This window comes from Ceratina calcarata, unplaced genomic scaffold (genome assembly GCF_001652005.2).
Source record: "Ceratina calcarata isolate Rehan_Ccalc_2016 unplaced genomic scaffold, ASM165200v1 scaffold180.2, whole genome shotgun sequence".
Classification (NCBI taxonomy): domain Eukaryota; kingdom Metazoa; phylum Arthropoda; class Insecta; order Hymenoptera; family Apidae; genus Ceratina; species Ceratina calcarata.
Window position 1 is genome coordinate 1,096,303 of NW_017139431.1, and position 21,025 is coordinate 1,117,327.

Genomic DNA, 21,025 nt, shown 5'->3' on the forward strand with positions numbered 1-21,025 from the left:
CGGTTTCGAACCTTTCTAACGCGATGGGAAATCAATTAGGTGCCACGAATCACAATAATGCGCTGTGGAGTGCGCTAAAGTAGCTGCCCTCTTCATTTTTTCCCCTTGCCAGGGGAACTGCTTTCCTCTGAAAGAACCCGGTCGAGTATTTATTATGATTATTCCACTAATTGCTGCGAGAGCTATCCTTGAGGTAAACCGCGCAAGATAAAAGCAACAAATTACGCGGAATACGTAAAGCAGAAGTAGGTAAGCCATTGTTTTAATACTGCTCGGGAATGAAATCTAAATAGACAAAATGAATGAGCAATTCTGTAGAATGCCGTAATGAAAACCACGAACGGGAAATATCCTACTGGAAAATAGTATTGTTTTTCAAAATTTCTCTTTGAATTAAAATAGCTTCAAACTCTTTTTGCTCGGATCCCCAACTAGACATCGTGTGTATTTTAAAAATAATCCTTCGATACCGGAAAACAAGAAAAGCCAATGTCACAAGTTGGCACCGGCTTTATATTCGACAGACGCAATCTATTCAACGTTTGTTTCGCTTAGACTACGGATACGATACTCTGACACGCGATGTACACACGATTTCCTCGGGAAAACGATAAAAATCGTCTTCTTAAAAATCTGCAGAGGTGAGTGCACCCATAAGGGTGCAAGCGTGCGGATCGATGGCAGAATCACGATGCGTCGCATCGATACACAGACAAAAATGCGCGAGGCGAAGCGGCGCGCATAGTAATCGGAAAAGGCTGGTATCTGTGTGACATGCGAAACGTTGCGAGGCTACAGTTACAACCGATCCTGCGACGCGATCGGCGATCGCCGATCGATCGATCAGCGACTGTCAGCCGATTCTCGGTGCCTATCATCCAGACTGTGTACGTATATGTATGTTGATGCAACGTCTCTGGAAATAGCGGAATTATAGAGCAACGACGGTCCACATGGCCGGGATTATGTCGGTCGGATGAACGCAAAGTGATTTCAAATCAAATATTGGGGCATCCACCTAGATCTCGAACACTACGTCGTCGCGTCTTAGTATACGTTAATACACATTTGTAAACGCAATGGGGAGTAAGCTAATATTCGTGAATAACTGATGGCTGCAAATGTTTATGGAAAATCGTATTTCCATATGTAATTAATGAACTACTGAAGTTTATGCATTTATGGAAATTTAAAATTATTTACATAGGACAGGTGTACAGTTATATGTAATGAAATACGAAATATTCGAATTAAAATATAATTTATAATAATTAGAGGAGAATACAAATATTTTTTTTATATGCATCTTTCTCGATTAATTTCATTTAAAAAAATAGGAATTTGAATCAGATTCCTTAAGTCAGATACTGACATTTCACTGAATCTGACAAATGCTGAAACATAAGCTTACCGGGACGTATATATAATAAAATTATTTAATCACCTTGACCTAGAGTTACACCAATTATTAATTGCCATTAACAAAAAACAAGCAAAAGTTTTCTGGCAGAAGGAAAGAACATGGGTTCGTTCTAGGGTATGTAACCGTTTGGTATGCCTTTGGAGGGTAAATCGTGGCGTATTAGATTACAGGGAAAACTCGATGCAAAATATTCAGATTGTTCTAACGGACTCGATGAAGAATATCGCGAAGGGAGCTGGTCATTTTAAGGTTGCAGGGAACGGTAAAAATGTCTCCCGGGGGAATCAGGAAAAGAGCAGAACGCAAGAGGCAAAAAAATCCACGGTAACGTTTACATCGGTATTCAATGGCCGCGATTGAACTGTAGGTTTTCGAGCGGTCTGAAATGGAGAAGCAGCCGGGACGGGAAAACTCATCAAAGCCAAATCCAGGATTCGGGCCGACCGTAGAACCCGCGAATCCCTTGAAAAAATACGAATATATTTTATATCACTTCCCGCACAGCCATCCGATCTCTCTACTCTTCTGCTCCTTTTTTCCCCTCTCCGCCTCCGCCATTCCTCTTATTCTATTCACCTTTTATTTGTGCTGTGTGCTACCTTTTTTAACGTCAGTGGAGAGTAATAGAAAAAAGGCAGAATTCACGAAAAATCTGAATTATTATTAAGAACGGGAGGACAAATTTGTTAGAGATGGGCGAAAGAGGATTATAAGGACGTTTATTACACAGAGGGAAAACGTTTCATTTCAGTCTATGAAGGACGATGCCACTCCACTCGCGGATGAACGAAGATAACCAGAAAGCACGGGATAAATAGTTAAAGAGTTTTCGACGCCGCAAAAGCGGCCGTCGGAAACGACGCGGCGCGACCGATGTTATTTTTAAAGCGTCTCTAAAAAGAGAGCGGAAAGGTTAATAAAGACCATTCATCTCGGGAAACGTATTACCCGAAGCGTTTGCGGAAAATCGATATCCAACGAAGTTCGTTCGTTTTATCCCGCGAATTCATCGTAACCAATTATGGCTTCAGCGATTAGCCGTTTAGAAAATATTTTTCTTTCCCCGAACTCAAACACTATTTCCTCTTGGCCATTATTGCGAGTCACATCGAGTTTGCTTTCGAATCCGATTTATATAGTGGATTATAGATCACCGATATCGGAATTCGATGGCTACTTTGGACTCGACTCGGACAGCACACAATCAAATGGGCTGGTAACGCCGCCATCACAACATTCAAGAATTTTGTCGAGGAATTTCAATTAGCTTTGTCTTCTCTTCACTTTGACTCCGCCGTTCTTCACCTGTGCGAGGCTGATTCGCGTAACTCAAGTCTCTTCCTTTACTGCTACATCGAGTATTATTCTGAGTAATGAGTAACGAATGAAATATCTTCCGTTAGGATCCCCAATTCGCTCCGTTTAGAGGATTCAAAGTCGATTCCCATTTAAGAGAACGAAGAAACTTAATTAATATAAAACTACTGGAATTCGTTTCTCATTTCCGTAAAAGAATAATTAAAACAATGAATAAAGCCGATTTATTCACGTTACATAGAACAGTTAAGAGGAAAACTGAACACATTATTTAAAATTGAATAACTTCTTTAAAATCGGGTCAGATGGATTACTATACTAAATTATGTGTATAAAAGGTTGGGAAAAAATGAAAATTGGTAAACGTGTGTCATTTAAATTTTAATTACAAACCCGGATAAAAAAGTTAAAAAAGCGACTTTCACATTTTTATCAAGTTTAATTCTTCCCGCAATCGAAAGAACTCACGTCGTTCGATTCGATTTTAAAAAAGTTATTCCATTTTAAATAGCATGTGGTCAGTTTTCTCTTATCTCTCCTACCTCCCATTCTACGTGTATCAATTACTTTCATACCTAACGTGCTTAAAGAACCTTAAGAGTGCTTCCTAACGACTACATCGTTTACAAATACTCTACTAGGTTTTCTTTCACCGTTGAACAACCGAGGTGACCCGCCCCAAAAAGGGCACAGCAAAGTTTTCGGCTAGACGGAAGGTTCCACCAAAACGTTTCCTCGCAATTGCGCTAATGACAACGTTCTGGCGCGGCATAGCGTTTCTTCAAAAGAACAAAGCTACAGTTCCCTTCAATGGAAAGAAAAATAGAAAAGGAATGAGAAGCAGGAAGAAGTCGTCGACGATGAGTTAGTAACACCTTTATTTACGGACACAACGTCCTCCTCCCGCAACCGATGTAACTGCAGCATGTCCAACTCAGTTTTCCACGAAACTTCGTTACGTATTCATAAATGGAACGCACCCAGAATATAGGCGAACACGCGGAATTCGTAATGTCGATGCCGTTGCCACTATTCACCCCTCGTTTTTAACCCTCTCCCTCGTGCATGCACGCAATTTCGCCGCGTTTACGTGCGCGCACCCTTATCCAGCGTCGCCTCGTTCGAAAGGAGGACGCCGCGCTGCGGTGATGCTGGCTCGGAACAGCGATGGGATTGATCCTTGGAGAGACGAATCGCGCGAACGGCGTTTGGAGAAAATATGGAATTTTGAGAAAATTTATGAACCGGCAATGATAAACGGATGAGGGAACGCAGTTACAACGTTCTGAATATTACATGGAGGGTAAAATATTTCAATTCACGTGCTTGAGTTTTGATATGCAAATGAGCAGCACGATTATCGAGACGGGGCGTTCGTTTAAATCCTTCGCTAGGTGCATGCCTAGAGCACACGGAAGGCTTCGTTAGTAAAACGTTTGTACTTCACGTATGATTGCTGTAGTACCTACCTACCTACCGCGGCGTGCACATTTGCGTGGCGTGCCTCTTGTCACGCGCGCCTCTTCAACGTTTCGCGGAATACTTTACGCAGGTTCACGCAGCAGCGGCGTCTGTGGCAATATACGCGGTTCTCGTCGAGATTGCGCAGGAAAGTTAAGCTGACCTCTGTTCGTGCAGTTCAGCCAGTTAACAGCCAGTTAACGGGGCTCGTTCCCAAGCACTTAGGGCATGGTTCGCTCTAATCATCGCGCGACCGACTTCAGTTCCTCTTCGAGAAAGTTAACCCTTTCATTAAACGAGGCAGCGATCTACGTCCCCGTTTAAACATCGCATTCGAGACTTTCCATCCTGAGTAGAACGGTAACGTAATTCTGGGCTAAATATCCGCGGGGAGCGATTAAACGCGCCTCTCCCCCGAGTCGTAGAGCAGAAATCGGAAAGAGAGAACGCGTCGCGGGGATTGATTTCACCGTCATGGTTTACTTATGCGCGCGTACGCGCGGTCAGTAAATCTTTCGGCGATATTCAAGCTGACGCGCACGTGTTAAGGCAGGTAAGGACACGTGTGAACCCGCGTAACAAGCGTCGGTTCGATCGATAAACGTGACATATGGCGAAGAAGTTAATCAAAACGTTTTCACCGATTTATCAGCACGACACAACGGGACACACGTTCGTACCGACCGCTCACGCGTTCCATGAGAACGCGATTGAGGTCGCGGGCGATACACACAATGCGTCGCGGAATACGAATTGGGCCGAAATTGGTGAAACGATCGAGAGTAAGTAATTACTTTTCGAACGCAGCATCTCATCGATTCATCGGCGCCGCTGCAAATTCGATGCCCGCCTCTCGGAGCATCCCATTGTGTCGTCGACGTGTGCCAATGCTGACGGCTGAAACAACGGAGTTCGTTCACCCCTCGTTTACGAATATCCCCGTTAGATTTTGCGGATCACTGAAATCGATACATTCTCGCTCTCCAGCACTTCACGAATCGTGGGCCAAGATCGGAAACGGAGTGGAAGCGTCTGCAGATTTCGCGAATCCGAGCTGCGAATAAAAAAACGCGGGACTGTTTTTCGTGGCGGGAAATAATATTTTTGAAGAATCTCTCGGCCGACAGATCGGATGTAAACCGACGTCGGTGAAAACTGATAGCGATGCAAATTACGGACGGCGTGGAATATTATTCTTTAATATCCAATGGGATATTGAATTCGCCCGATGCGCCGCACAGAGTAGGTAGGCAGGTATGTACGTAGTACCCATAGACTGATGAAAAATTGGCCGGTGCGGCATGCCGGTAACGCGTTAAGTGTACAACTCGCTCGTATCCTGGCCGGGCCGTGAAGCGGTCGAGATTAAACCGCAAGTGGGCTTTATATCGCTGCTAATTCAGTTAATACGGCGTCGTTATCATACCCAGGAGACGTAACACGGCTGGCCACGCGTGTATATTCCAAGCGCATGGCGTCCACGGTGCAGCGAGTGCATCCGTTATACCGATAAGAACGTGGAAAGTTCGTGTCTTTTCGCGACAGCTAACTGTAAATGCAAATAAGATCCTGTTTTAATGAAAGGGACTCATAGTACGTACAACGATTTAAGATATAGTAACAAACAATGTAATGTTTAATGTACAAATATAAACAGAAGTATATTCAGTACAGTCTTTTACACCAGAGTGATACCTGTTGGTCTTAAAAATAAATGACTTAAAAGGGAAACGATTATTTAAGAGAACTCGCTAATCCGAAAGACGTAGACGTAATCTGTGATTCAAGCTTTTCACGAATGGTTGAACGACTTTCCTTTGGATGAAATTTTCGTTGTGACGTTGGGTGACGTGTGTCGCCAAATGTAATTGTCCGGGAGAAATTTTTATTCGAACGGCGCAACGCGATGCTACCCTGACCACCGCTGTTTCTCACGTGAGTTCAGAGGACTCGCAGCCTCTTAGGAGGCTCTGCGGATAAAAGTTTGCAGAAGAAACATCTTTCGTTCCCGATGGAACACGTTTCGGATATTATGTCCGAGGTACGATCGTAATGAAGTATCGACGGAACGTACGACGCTGGAAGAATTTCCACAAGAAGAAGAGGAACGGAGGGGCGAGGCGGTGTTCATCTCTAGGGGGAAAGGGTGGAGAACGTGAACCGAATCATATTTCTCCGACAAACTTTTTTGAGGGAATTTACCGGACAAATGCCGACTCGGGCCGCGCTGGACTTTCGAACAGAAGAAGTGGTTGAAATCACGGGGAAAACGGAAAACCACCGTCGCGCCAGATGTTTGGAGCCGGCCTAGGGTTCTCCGCTAGGATCAGCGTTTCTCAATTTCTTTCTGATCTGACGCCATGAACATCGATACGCGATTCCCACCTGACCGGAAAATAATGCGAACGGAAATCTAGCAAATGATTCCTCTACACGTTTAATGCACGGTGCTAACGCCAAAATACTATTACGTTAAGGGCTTAACCCGCAGGGCTTGAACGAGTTAAGGGGCTAGGATAGCCACGTGACTTGCCTAACAATTGTCGGTAAAATTCTAACGTGTTTTGCTCGGTTTTATTGATAACCAGGTGAAAATAGTACGAAATATGGATTTATGGGACTACATTTTTCATCCTTATACATGTACAAGAAGATTTTTGGATCGTCAGCTACCTCTTTGAAAAGAGGGAATTTAAATCTGGCGTGCTTTGGTTTTTATTTCATACAAAACAATCTCTTTTCGATATAAAATTTCTTATAAGCGAATGCATTGTAACCATGATTTTTCATCTACTTTATAACGCTCATATTAATAAATATTAACATACTCTGATTAAACCATGACTAGAGAACGCCGCATTTCTAAAGATAACTGACGATCCAAAAACCTTATGAGAACGAAAAGTGCAGTCCTCTAAATCCATATTTTAAGCTAATTTTGCCTTATCGCGCCGCTATCGGAGTCTGCTCCATTCACGAAAGATTTATACAGAACTAAAGATAAAATAATATGCAATTTAATAAAGAATGTGATTACCTTAAGAACATATTCGGTGCAAAGTATAAAATTAAACGAATAAAAGTTTCTGACAATATATTTTAACCACTGTCATAGAACTTCGTTTATCATGAAATTGGTTGAAAAGAAACTCTGCGTTAGCAAGTCGTGTTCAATGGATTGAGGAGCGCTGTTGCTTCACCGGCGAGGACTCCTAGGCAGCCTAAACTCGCGTGCGCACGTGGGAGGACGACATGAGTAGAGAGTGGAGCACCTGGCTCCGCTTCGCACAAACGGGATATTTTCCATCCACCTGATCGCGACACTACACACTACGGAAAATTGGATCGTACCAAAATATTGTCGTTACGCCCGTTACCGCGTGCTCGAAATCACAGTATGTACTTTGGGAGGCACGAGGCAGTGACGAGCCCGCTCTCGAAACCGACTGCAATTTCGAGAGAACGTAAGTATCGGTGGTAATAGCCGTGGAGCGAATGTAAATAGATCTCGGGTAAGTCTATCAATTCCGATGATGTTAAGTGTATGTTTCGACATAGAATGTATGCACCGCACTGTAACCAGGATAACATTGATAGTACTGTACATATTGATAATAATATATGCGCTGCAATTATTGTGGTAAATTTTATTTTCCTTATGACCTGCGCTGCGTAAGGTGCAAATCAATAATAGCGTGATAAAATGCGCGCCTGTATCGTAATGCGCAATATGTTTGCTCGACAAGCATGTCGAAACGCTTATTAATTAATTTAATGAGGACAATATTAATCATGTATAATGTAGATTCGGGTTTCAAGCACCGATCCAAATCGTATAAACTCGATGCGCATCAATACGCTTATCAATGGCTCGCGGTAGCGTTATCTAGATTCTTTTATTCTATGGACCTCTCTCCCGGACACAATAGCTGTCAAGAGCAGATTATGGGCCATTGTAGCGGCGACCGTTCAAAATCCATTGAGAGAACAACACCGACCTATGGTAGAAGTAATCAACTTTAGTAGGAGACTTATCAGCGCCACTTCACCGTTCTGTTGAGTTAATGACGGTCGAACAAGCCATGGGGCAACTTCGCTAACAACAACGTGAAAATGAACGCGTCCGCGCGCGCGTGCCGTGCAAATCGTCACGAATTTCCCCTTCACCCTTCCGTGTCACGTTCCATTCCAACCCTCCTGCTCCTCCACCGTCCGCAGTCTCCTTCTACTCCTCGTCATGACTCTCGAAAACTTGTGCCATCGAAATCTCGATTAATCCGTGACACTTCAATCTCGCCGAGTTTAAATTGCACGCAAACGTATTCGAGCATCCCACAAAAGTTCACTCCCCGAACGGAAAATTAGGTTCATTCGCAGCGATCCCTGTCATCGTATCTGTCAGACGCAGTCCGTAGAATCCTATGTACGCACGTAATTCGAATCGACGATGAAATCAAATTTGTCGTCATATATTATCGCCTGCTGCTATGGGAGTTCGAATTAACTGCTGCATTATGGCTGAAACGTTTAACGAACATACACTTACTTAAATACTATCATGATTTACCTCTCAACGTGTCTTTTTCCATGTCAATGAGTGAATCTAATATATTAACGAATAAATGCGTTGAAACGAATATATGTATATAAATAACACATTACGCCTTGTAGTTAGCCAGGTAAATGGCATTTTTCTGTTTTAATTAAAAATTTAATCGGACGAGTAGACTGACAATAAGAGCCTAACTAATCAGACAAGCGAATATTATTACTGTTCACAGTCAGTAAATCGTTCCACACTTAATTTCACTTTTTATTTATTTTATTAGATAATATCTTCCCACTTTTTCTTCATAATGATAATCGATAATCGCGGATCCGAGACTCTTTTGTTCGAGCGCGAAACAAACACAGTCACCCTTCCATTCACATTCACCCTCATCCTCTGAGATCCAACGTAGAACTTTTTCGTGCAAGTCATACTCCTTTCTCGTCGATTAGATTTTATTAATTACATTTCATCGATTAATTCATAATCGATTCTGTATCGCTTATTCGAAAATACAACAATAAGGAATCCATGATTTACGGTGTCGATCATTATAAATTCAACGAACCGAAGCCTGCTATTTTGGCAATCCCGACTTGATTACAGCCGACAGCCGTGTAAACACACGTATACGATTCGAGGTGTCGATAATTTCTACGTGTTCGCACCGCGCACAAATGTCAGTGGCCTACATCGATCGATGTTCCTCGGTCACGAACTGTGACGATGACGAGCCGACCGAACGCCGGTCATAGTTGGGCCTGCCGTTCCCTTCCAGATAGAAGAGATTCGATCTTCGTCACGAAGCAGACGGCGGCAGATAGCACAGCGATGAACGAACATTCAGGTGCGACCGCCTCGAGGAGAACTGGACCGGTCAAGACTCGAGCCAACACGATCAGAGTCCCCGTTAACACAGATTCCAGCTTCCTTGAGATTTGAACGTTCAGGTTAGCTTCGATATCAGCTAACCTGGTTTGCCCGATCGATATCCGATCGACCTTAATGGAGTATGCTGATTGGCGAACACGCGCCTGAAACCTAAATGTTACCGTAGAATCGAACGTTACCATAAGCTCTACCGTTGTATCGTCAATTCCTAAACGCGATTATCTGATCAGCACACGTCTGCGGTTATAGGATTGCATTTAACTCGATCCTGGGTGTTTGAAGAAATCGTTTCCTGGCTGCCAAGGACAGTTGGACGAAAACAAAATCAAAGGCGGAGCTGCTCATCATGGAACTTTTTGTAAAACTGGAGAAAACTTCGATGTATTAATTAAATATTTTACTTTCCTCATTAGCGGAAGTTTGATTACCATCGAGAAGGGGCAATATCGCGGCGGTAGGAAGTTGCTCTATCATGCGCGTGCAACCGACATAATAATAATTCCTGGTGAAGTGAAGAGGAAATCCGTAGAAACCAAGGAGGTACTATGAGTAACGTCGGCGAGGGTTGTCTTAATTTCTTCCACCATCTTCGTTCTGCCCGACGCGGCATGGTGTACCCGGTGCGTTCACTGCCGTACCGCGACCGAAAAGTCCCAACCCAACTGGCCAACTTCATCTTCCCTTTCATCTTATATGAAGTTAATTACATTTTTATGAGACCCCATCTTTCTTCCGTAACAATTTCTCTTCGTAGCGAGCTTTACGTTTCGCTGGGGGGAAAAAAGCAACGATCGAGTTTTCCCCTCCGCTCAGCATCCGCCTCCTCTCTCTCTCTTTTTTTCGCATTACTCGGCTTCGTTGCTTCGATCGCCTCGTTCCTCCTCCTTATTCAACCTGCGACAAGTTAAGCTGAAGTCTGTTTTTCGCACGCTGTTCAATTTCGTTCAGCCGTCTTCTCGTCTCATCATATTCTTCAGCGTTCGATCGATTGGTTCTGATGTCGCCTTACCGTTTTATCGTTTCTCCACAATGGAAACTCCGGCAGCGTGGAGATGGCTGAGACGAAGGCACGAACTAATTGGTTGTTTGCCAGCTCGAGAGAAATGAGAATGACTTCATTGTTCTTGTCTCCAAACGTCTGTCACGTTAATTATTCGATTCTAAAGAGACGACTAGCTGACACAGAGACACGCTCGAACAGCAATACGTGCCGAGGACGATTATCACTTTTAACAGGTAATTTTAAATATTTATTCGTTACGTTGTTTCCCTTTTCACCCGCGGTCAGTTTAAACAGTAGGCAAGAGGAGGGAACGAAAATGTCGTTAAATTACACTAAGGAAATCCGTCTATTCGTATAAATCTTGCCGGGACGCTGCTCGACTAACGAGTAACCCGATATCCGTTCAGGGATCTAGTGTCTGGTCTCATCGTTAGATCCATGATTCAATAACGAGTACTCTGTCCACCGTCCCTCGATCCCTGTGCCGTCCCCACCCCGCGCTGCTTCCGCCGCGGCGGTCGAGCAACTTTGTTTAAGTCCCACAGGGTCGTCCACGATAACCTCCGGGATAAGATACTTCCATCGAATAAGTATTTCACCCACGGTCGGACGATAAGGACGATAAGTTCTCTCTCGCTTCTTACCTAAGCCTGGTCGATAAATTTCGTTAATTGTACGCCACGCATTGGTATCTCGATCGAATCGTAGTACCGTTAATTTCAAAACTTCGTGTTGTTACGATTAAAACGAATTCTCCCCAGAAATTTTTATTCGTCTTTACCAAAAATTCGATTTAATAATATTTCAGTTAAATAGAACCTCGCACGATTAGTTCAACGATGGTTGCTAGAACCTACAGTTACATGTGCCGCAATACATTTTAAACTGCTTTAGTTCCATCTCCATTATCACTATTTCCTTTTATCATTCAGCTAACTAACGATTGTTTGAATTACAATATTTCTCATTCCACGTTACGACTATCGCTGTTTGTCAAACAGTGCATCTGTAAAAATATACCTTGCCGTGATCTAAAGAGTACATGCGCAAAATGAGCATAATGAAAACGTTGAAAGGGCGTACGTAAAACCAGCAGTGGAGAAACGGGTAAAATAGCTTGCGAGAAGGGGAGGGGGGAAACGGGTTGAGAGCCCCGAAGGTAGGGAAAGAATAGTGTACAGTAGGGAAAAGACGAAACCGGGTGGAAAGGAACAGGAAGAGGTGTACAGTGGAAGGATAGAAGTAGTGGCAGCAGTAGTGGACGTACGTTTCCCCGGCTGTCATCGGGCCGGCGGAGATTTAAATTGTGCCGGCAACAAAATGGAAATGAGGGTTGTAGAATGGAAAATGGAACCCGGCATAAAATAGAGAGAGAAAGAGGGGTCTCGTCGGCGGCTTCTACAACGGTACCGCGGTACCCGCAGGACGTAGCGTCGCCGCGGCGAATAATGACCGCCGGATACGACTGTTGTTCCATTTTTGCGTCCTCAGCCATTCGCTTGGCCTTGTTTACGTGGCCGTTCGCCTTTTCCTGTCCGCGACGGAATGCGGAGGCGACCGCAGCGGATGCGTGCCGCGCCGTTGGATACCGTCTGCGAGACGTTAGCACGCGCAACGCGCGACGCAACTGTGACCGGATATGCGGTGCACGTGCATACACGCGCCAATTCCATGGAATATGTTTCAGCCGGATTAATGAATATTCACGTAAATAAGGCGACGTTCTAACTAAAGCCAGGTTAATGTAAATCCAGTGCAGGTACGAACCCGGTTTTGGGGAATATGTATGGACTTAACCGGGACATCTTTCCAAGGCTTAAAATTAAAAGTCAACGCGTTTAACCGTGTACTTTCTTATCTGGACCCAATAGATTCTCATATTATACAGGGTGAGTCACTAATTATTGCCACTTGAATAACTTCTACGTTTGTGGAGATAGGAAGAAATGTCTCAGACAAAATTGACAAAATGTCCCAGAATTTGTTAAATTTTATAGCAGTGTTGAATATATCAGAAGATATAATGTTTAGGCACTGCAAGAACGACGTGATATCGAAAGAAGGAGAATTGACAGCGACGACGTTAATTCAATTCGAGAATTCAATTAAACGGCTGTGCTCTGCCTCGGCATAGCCATTATGTTTCTTTTCCGACACGTTTCTGCCAGCCGGTGGAACGCGACGCGGCTCAATAAAACGCAAATTGTCTAGTTACGATGCCGACGATTCGAAACGGCCGATTATTCGATTATTAGGCCCCCGATTGGATGAAACAATTGATCGTTCTTTCACGCGGATTGAGTTCATGATAAATCTATTATGAATCAAATTCATTGGTCACTGACATTAATGTGAAGTCTATCAGATTTAATTACGGACGATCTGTTCGCCTGGTAAAATCTCAACATTTATGGATATTTCGTTCCTAGAAACGTCGCTCAAGAATGAATTTAAAAAAATAATCCTGCGAAAATGGCCGGATATATCGTTTGTTTTCCACGAGTGGAATTTCCACAAGGCTGCTGCAACCGACGCTTGAAGGAGACATAAATATTCCAACCGGCATAGAATTTGCGATTTCTTTCCGCGCAGATGGTACGAAATGATCCTTTTCATTCCGCATTATATACCGTGACCACTTCATGCCCAGTTCATCCCCTACTTCCCGGCTTTGCCATTCGAAAAATGTGGACAGCGCGTATTTCGCTGTCAAGTTACGAACTGCGTAGATTTCCTCCGCGTAATTTACCGCTGCCATTTCGTCGTGTTTATCGACAAAAAAAAATAGATCTCCTCGATGGGACGGGAATGTATTGTCAAAATTGTACATGTGGATGAAACAAAATTTTGCGACGGGATGGCGTTTCAAAACAATCAAAAGAGCAAGCCCGTAGGGGGGTTGTGGTATCAGATACTCGACGAATATAATCCCCCAACGAGGGCCATGTTCGTCGTGAATGTGCTTCCCGCACCCCTCGCGCGGCTATAACTTTTATTACCCTACGATCAGGCAGAGCTCTACGTTAACCGTCGAACACACCCTCTTGTTTCCGTGGAACTCGAGGGGGTTAACACCAGAGGACACGTAAGATCAAACGTGTTCAGAGGAATGAAAATTTTTTCCAATTGACAATACGAAATTCGTATCTTATCTACTATCATCACTGTGGAGATATCAGGACTATCTATATCAATAATCTTAAAATAGATAGGTAAATGAGATTCGAGGATGCTAATGGATAATTGAAACTAGGATAATCAACGAAAAGAAAACTCGATCTAATCAGTAACTACACTTTCTTTTGGAATAAGAATCAAGATCCTGAGGCACGATGAGGGCTAACTTGATAATCTAACTTTCTATCATGATACATTTATGAGGAGACCTCCACGAACGAACGAGCCGGCTTCCATTTCCTCCTTGAACGATGCCCTTCCTGATACCCTGGAGATTCGCGTTCGAAAGTAAATGCGCTGTTCAACGTCCTTCTGGCCGCTTAGTTAGCTAGAGAGCCTTGGCCCGGATCGAGTGGATGCTCGCAAGACCGCGGTTCTGGCCACGGAAGCTTGCCAACCTTCTTCCGGTCGTTTCCACCAATAGCCTCTTATTCGACTAGTCTACTGGTGTCTAAAGATTTTCATACCTATTACCGTTATACTAATTTGAAAATAAATACAGTCAGTGAAACGTGTCTTGAAATTTTATTTCATTTACCTCATAACAATATTTATTAACATAACACAACTATTATCCTTGTAGCGATAGCCTTGATTTTACGAGTAAAGAGTTCTTCCATACGTTCTCAGGTCTAGTCTTTGTGTAGTAGTCGAAGCGAAGAGTCAAAGTGCTAATGCAATTAAACATTTATTTTGCATTTCGCAGGCGACTTTCTCTTCGTTTTCGTGGGTGACATCGTGTTTGTTATCATTCCCACTTATGAGAATTTAATAGTTTTAGGAAGCGATGTCGGACTTTCGTTAAGGACTTTGTGTCCAACTATCCTAAAAGACCCAACTCCGTTCATTTTATCGTGTGCAATTTTGTTATATAATTATTTAGTGAATAAATTGTTATTATAAAACCAAATACATTTTAATATCATTCCCATTGACGTTCCATATCCTTCTTTATTCCTTCTTAAAAAGAACAGTTTAATCCTCAAGAATATGATGAGGCTGATATTCCAATCAGGGTTGCAGAGTTTCAAAACTGAAGGGAGAATCCAACAATGATTACGTTCTCTGTAAATGCAAATCGTTGAGACATGTCTGACGCGATCTCTCTTCCAAAGAACCGTCAATAGCCAACAAAGGAAATGCTATCTCGGATGCAATCGGGGCAGTACGAAATGGATGTATGATAGAATCACACGAACGTCTGTTATCACGAACTGACCGTAATCTTCTATGAAATAAACCATTGTGCGTATGAATGTAATGCACCACATGCAGACAAGGAATTCGTGTTGGTATTACAATCCCGTTAGACAATGGTACGTACGATAAATTAACAAATGAATTAAAAGCGCCGGGATAGAGCTGGACAATTGCGGTTTCAGACGCATTCGTTGGTCACGTGCGCTGCAACCGGCTTTACTCGGCGCCTTGTTTCTTCTTTTAACAATTATCCTCGAACGAGTGGGGTGCGCGTTATCGTGAGAAGAATGAATGCAAATACGGGAGAAAGATTCAGTGCTCTGGATAAATTGCCGAACGCGTGACTCGTGTAATAATAAATTGTTCGACTGCGCGTTTTTAAGGAAATCTTGAATTCCCGGATAAATTCGCTTTATCGTCTTTGATCGAAACTTCCTACAAGGATACGTCTCCAGTAATTAACAAGCTATCCATCGAAACAGGGCGGCGACTGCCAGTCGAGAAAGCAAACGAAACTACGTATCCATTAGAGGAAACAACAGACAGCTCTGTCGAAGATCGAAATCACATCGGAGTTTACTTTGGTCCCCGGTTAGACGGCTGTTTTTCCGGTTCCTGTCTCTCCCAAAGGGTAGGGGACGGGGTGGCGAGCGAATTAATGAAATTCGGTTCGCGAAACGGTCGATGCTGAAAATTCGTGAGCTGGCGTGTGAGAGCCGGGGCGCAAAATAGTGCGAGCGCGAGCGAACGTAAATTGCCGGTTACGTTTCGACGGACGCGGTGGATCGAAGCGAATTAGCAAATTAATTAAAAGCACTTGGCCGGGGGAATCCAAACAATCGCACGACGGAAAGCCGGGTTTTTCGGTCACGTACCCGGCTCGCATCCAGCCACCTTCCCTATCTCCCCATTTTCCATCAGCCGGTTTCCTCCTCCGCGATCCGGACAACGCCGCCTGTACACCGACCCCACAATCCCTTTCGCCAAACGTTTCGCCAAGGTGGAGGCAGATGCGCTAAATAGCCCGCAGGGAAACCGAAACGTTCACCTCCGTCGTCATGAATGTAGCTCGAGGGTGCATTTTATGGGGCAGCCCGTTCACCCACCGGCCGACCTTTATCTACAAGTTGACCCGAAACCCGCTCCCGTTCCGAGATCAATCATTCGGCTCTCGTTTACGAGCCGGAGATCGCGGTATAACTCGTTCCAGAGACGATCCAAGAAGCCATGACCTTTTACTGCCACTGTTTCCACCAGGATTTAATTGCTGACAGAGCGAACATCTGATAACACTGATAAAAGATAAAGTCAATGTTTTATCAGTATTGCATTTTTAAGAAGACGAAAAAAGAGACTGATTTAAGTAGATAAAAATGAAACTTTTCTTATTGCTGTTATATAGTTAATAATATTAATAAGTAAAGTTTCTCAAACAAAGAAGTTTTGAATTGGCTTCAATGTCTGGTCGTTTTGAAATCCGTTTTGATGAAATGTACTCAAACGTGCATCGATTCTCGCGATTTTCACTACTCTGCGAAATTATAATATGTTACTTTGAAAGTAAACTCTTCTTAGACTAAGAGAGCAGAGGACCAAATTCATTGCTCCAGAAAGGGGCATTTAAAATTCTCTTTCCGAAATGTTCTAGACCACGTGGATACTAGATACCGAGTAGTTTCACGGTACCATAACGGCGCAGTGGTGAATTACAAACTATTCCGGAGTCGCAGCTTTATGAAATCGCCAAACCCCCTTCCACATTACAAATCTTAGACGTCGCTAAATTCCCTGAAACTACCGAAATTGAATTTCTAAACATTTCTGGAATCGTACCAGAAAACTTCCAAATTCGAAGTTACGAGTATGCGATAAAAAAGACACTTGAAAACAAAACTAATATCAGTCGAAACGTTCAAATAAAGCGGTATCATCAAATATCTATTAATCTGTAGAAAATTGATCAGTAAAGTCAAGATTGTTAGAATTTATAATTATTAATACGTTGGTATACGCAGGAGAGAGTTAATTTTTATTATAATGGACGTATACATACAAAATATAAAATAGGAGAGAAGTCTAAAGTAGACGAAGGAAGTGGAGAGAGGATGAAGGTGAAAGGTATGGAGGAGTGAGCGAGTAGATGAAAATTGTAAACCAAGTCCATTTCAGAACCAATAGGCTCAAATGAAGCTATACATTATTATATAGAAAATTGATCGATATTTTATTTAAAAAATAAATTTATTGTACGACAGATGTGTAATCATCTTGTGGCTAAAAATTAAATTACGAGATATGCTATTTTTATTATTAATCCCTCAATTGTCACAAACGCCGAGGGTATTCGCACGCCTGTCACGAGTATATAAACGGGGGTCAGCTATACATACGTGCAATATAAGCGACTCCTTGACACGTGTGATCACGGTGACCGCGTGTGGTTTATGGCCGTTCATCTACTACCAGGCGGAGCCAGGATGGGCGATTCTCTTTTAAGGTTTTCGATTCATAAAATACCCTACAGCAAAAATCTTGCTATAGAAAACGGTTTCGAGTTTTATCGTAATTTCCTTGACAGTTAAAAGAATGTGAGCAAGAACGTTGGAAGGATTTTTCTACCGAGGGAGATAGGGGAGGTGCGAATTTCTACCAGTGGCGAAGTCGCTTAATTTACGAGACGAATTTTCTCTTGTTTTTCAATGCGCGATAACCAGTTCCATGGGCGATTAAACAATTCTTAATTATTCGATGGAGATAACACCGTTACCATTTATTATGTTGTTAGCTGGTATTATCAGTCGGTACTGGATAATACACGAGACTCGTTTTTAACGGTTAACGAGGTCTTAGCGTTACACAAATAAAAAAAAAGAGGGAAGAACAATGTAAAAAATAGAAAAGGAAGGTGAAAAATATTGTTTCGTGGACAGTTCCCTATTGTCTCTCAAGGAGAACGGTAAAACAGAAGATAAGACCAGAGGACTCTCTTATTTCACTCGATACAGCTCTCCCGTGTAATACCGGTTATTCGCGATGTTTAAAGAATCTTCTCGCCTTCTTCTAAAAAGAAAGGAAGTGCACAAATTTCTCCGCTCATTTTCAGCGGAATGTTCGATAATGCAAAATAAATACAGGATAAAGGAGCAGAATAGACTTGCCTCGGATCAACGGAGCAGCCGTGTTATGAAAACGAATTAATTAGATAATTCCTATAAATATCTCGTTGAAGCAACAAACTGCGCGAGCTGGGAGTAAAGCTCCAGCGGCCGTGTTAGGTCCGAGTTAGGTCGTGCAAGCTCTAACACTGGATTAGATTGGGATTAGCTAATACTATTTGATCTCCCTCGCGCAGCGATGTAATCGCAGCTCCTAGAGTAAATTAATATCACGGGGGTAGAGATAAGGGAAACGGGTTGCAAAATTATTGCCGTGTTCTTCTTAAAACAAGTATAAAGATTTAAAACTCTTGATGAAAGCTTGAATACAAACGGGATCTGCCAAACTCGAAAAATCAATTTCTATTTATAAACAGGCGCAGAAAAATAGGCGTTGAAACTATGAATCAGGCCAAGAGAAGAGTAATGATTCACAGTTTGGTAGAAAGTTTCTTTCGCTCAAACGTCGAATCGTAAAATGTACTACGGACCTAAATCGTGAAAAAGCGTGATCGGGTCTCGTGTACAGGAATTCGAGTTCTCCGATTGCCCGCTGAAACGGAGCGCGGAGAGGTGACACGGAGGAGAAGAAATTCGCGCGAACAAGGGGCGGAGCAAGAAGCATGGAGGCGCGAGGTATAATTTATGCGATCATAGATGTAATCGCATTTGAATATTCACAACTATGCGCGTCGCTGGAGCTGGTAACTTTATAATTACCAACTAAATTACCTTTCCTCCGCCGCCTTCCGACCCTTCTTCCTCCTCCTTCCAGTGTTTCCAGTCCTTTTCAAGAGTGGTCGCGCCGCTCCGCGCCACGTACGAGCAGGAACCGACCAGCCAGCCAGCCAGCCCTCAGGCCAGCAGGGAGGGAATTTATTGAAAATTAAGTCCGATTTTATCGTGCGGAAACTTTCCAATTTTCCACGGTTACTTTCGCGTTCTATTTCAACCGACTGGCGAGGAATTTGCGAGAAAGCCCGCGCTTAATAAACGTCACTGCCTGATTATGCCTTCGAACGAGACGAAGGTGCTCTTTCACCCCTCGCGGGAGAGGTCGCGACTTTTTAATTCTCCAACCGCGATTACTTTGTCTCGCTGTATTATTACTTACTTTCGCCTGACAATTTCAGTTCTACAATTTTTTAATCTCGCACAACCCGTGAAAAGTTGTATTATTATTCAGGTGAATTAGTTTTCGTGAATAGAGGATAAAGAAATACTTTTTACAGCATGTGTAAATTAATAAAATAACGACTGAAGCAATATACATATTATCTGAGATAATTTTTTCGTATGCGACGATATAATCGATTTAAGGCCTGGTCCGCAAGTTGAACAGGATTCGACTAATGGTAAAGGGTACGGGATGCGTGTGGGCAGGCAAAATACGTGGCACCTTAATGGAATACAAACTCCCGTTAACTATTGTAACGGAATTATGTGAAAACTGTCAGTGTTGGTGGCAACGGACAAGGGGTACCTGTTAACAGGAAAGTAATGCACGTTTCGAAACCATAAACGATTGCCTCGAAATAGTTGGAGCTTCTCTCGGAGGGGGAAAGTCTAGGGTTGAAAATGGACGTGATCGTCGAAGGTCCTCCACGTTCACGGAAAATCGAATTCCCCGCGGGTGGAAATGGGCGCAGATTCAGCAAACGAATCGCTCTACATTTTCCATTAATTTGTACCGCTGTTATTCGGTCGTTTCTCTCCAACGAAACGTCCAAGTTTCCAAGTGGAATGAAATTTTCTTAGACATTTGCACCATTGCTATCTCTTCAAAGGTTTAATGATCAAATTAAGAAGATTCTCTAGTTTATCTCAATCATTCGAGTCTTTCATCAATCAATGAATAATTTCCATGTATATTGCAATAATCATTTCTACAATTTTAAAAACAATTCTTAAAAGTATTTTAACAATGTAGCAAACAAGTTATCATTTAAATGTTTGAAGCAGCTCATTTGCATTTGCAAATATTCCAAGTTTCATAACATAAAACCTGCAAATCATATATCGTGGCTTAGATTTATCCAAACCGAGAAATCGTCGTAAATAAGGAAACAAGAATTTATCACGAACAGGACATAAATAGAAGCGAAACAAGTGTTCCCTTTATCGACAAATATTCCTGCTCTTTTTTCCCTACAAATTTTACGAGATCCACAGCTGCCTCTTTTATCGGTCAGTGTCTTCGCCTACATATCTACCTGAAAACAAGTAGTAAGGGAGCTCGAATTTATTTATAAGTACTACTCCCGAGAGGCCGACAAAGTGAAGCCGTTCCGGATAAAAAACCGTGAAATCCTCTTTACCCGTCCACGGCCCTTTTCTATCAATTATATTCTGATTTCCACGCAACGCCTTTCTATAAATAAACGTCAAGCCGTCGCGTAAATTATCTGTCCAATAAAATACGCTTTCATAAAATAATCCTTTATTATTTGAAATCATATAAAATGTTCTGCGTCATTATAATTTATATGTAGAGAAAATGCGATAATTATAACGTCCTCAATGGAATAATGAAATATACACAGATAATTAATTGGACATTATATACATATAATAAATAAAATAGTTAATAAGTAAAATGATCGAATTTATAAAAAGCAGACAGATAAACAAATTTATGCTGACAATGATACGGTATAATCTGAATGGAAAATTGTCATCTAACAGATTTTTGACGAATTTGGAAGCTGATAAAAATTATTCTGTAATACTTATCGATATCCGATAGTATCCCATAGCGAAACCGGGAATTCGAGCCATCGGCGCAATCTCTCAACATTTAATAAAACGGGGGAATTATTCCGGGCTATTTCTCGTGAGATTGACTCACT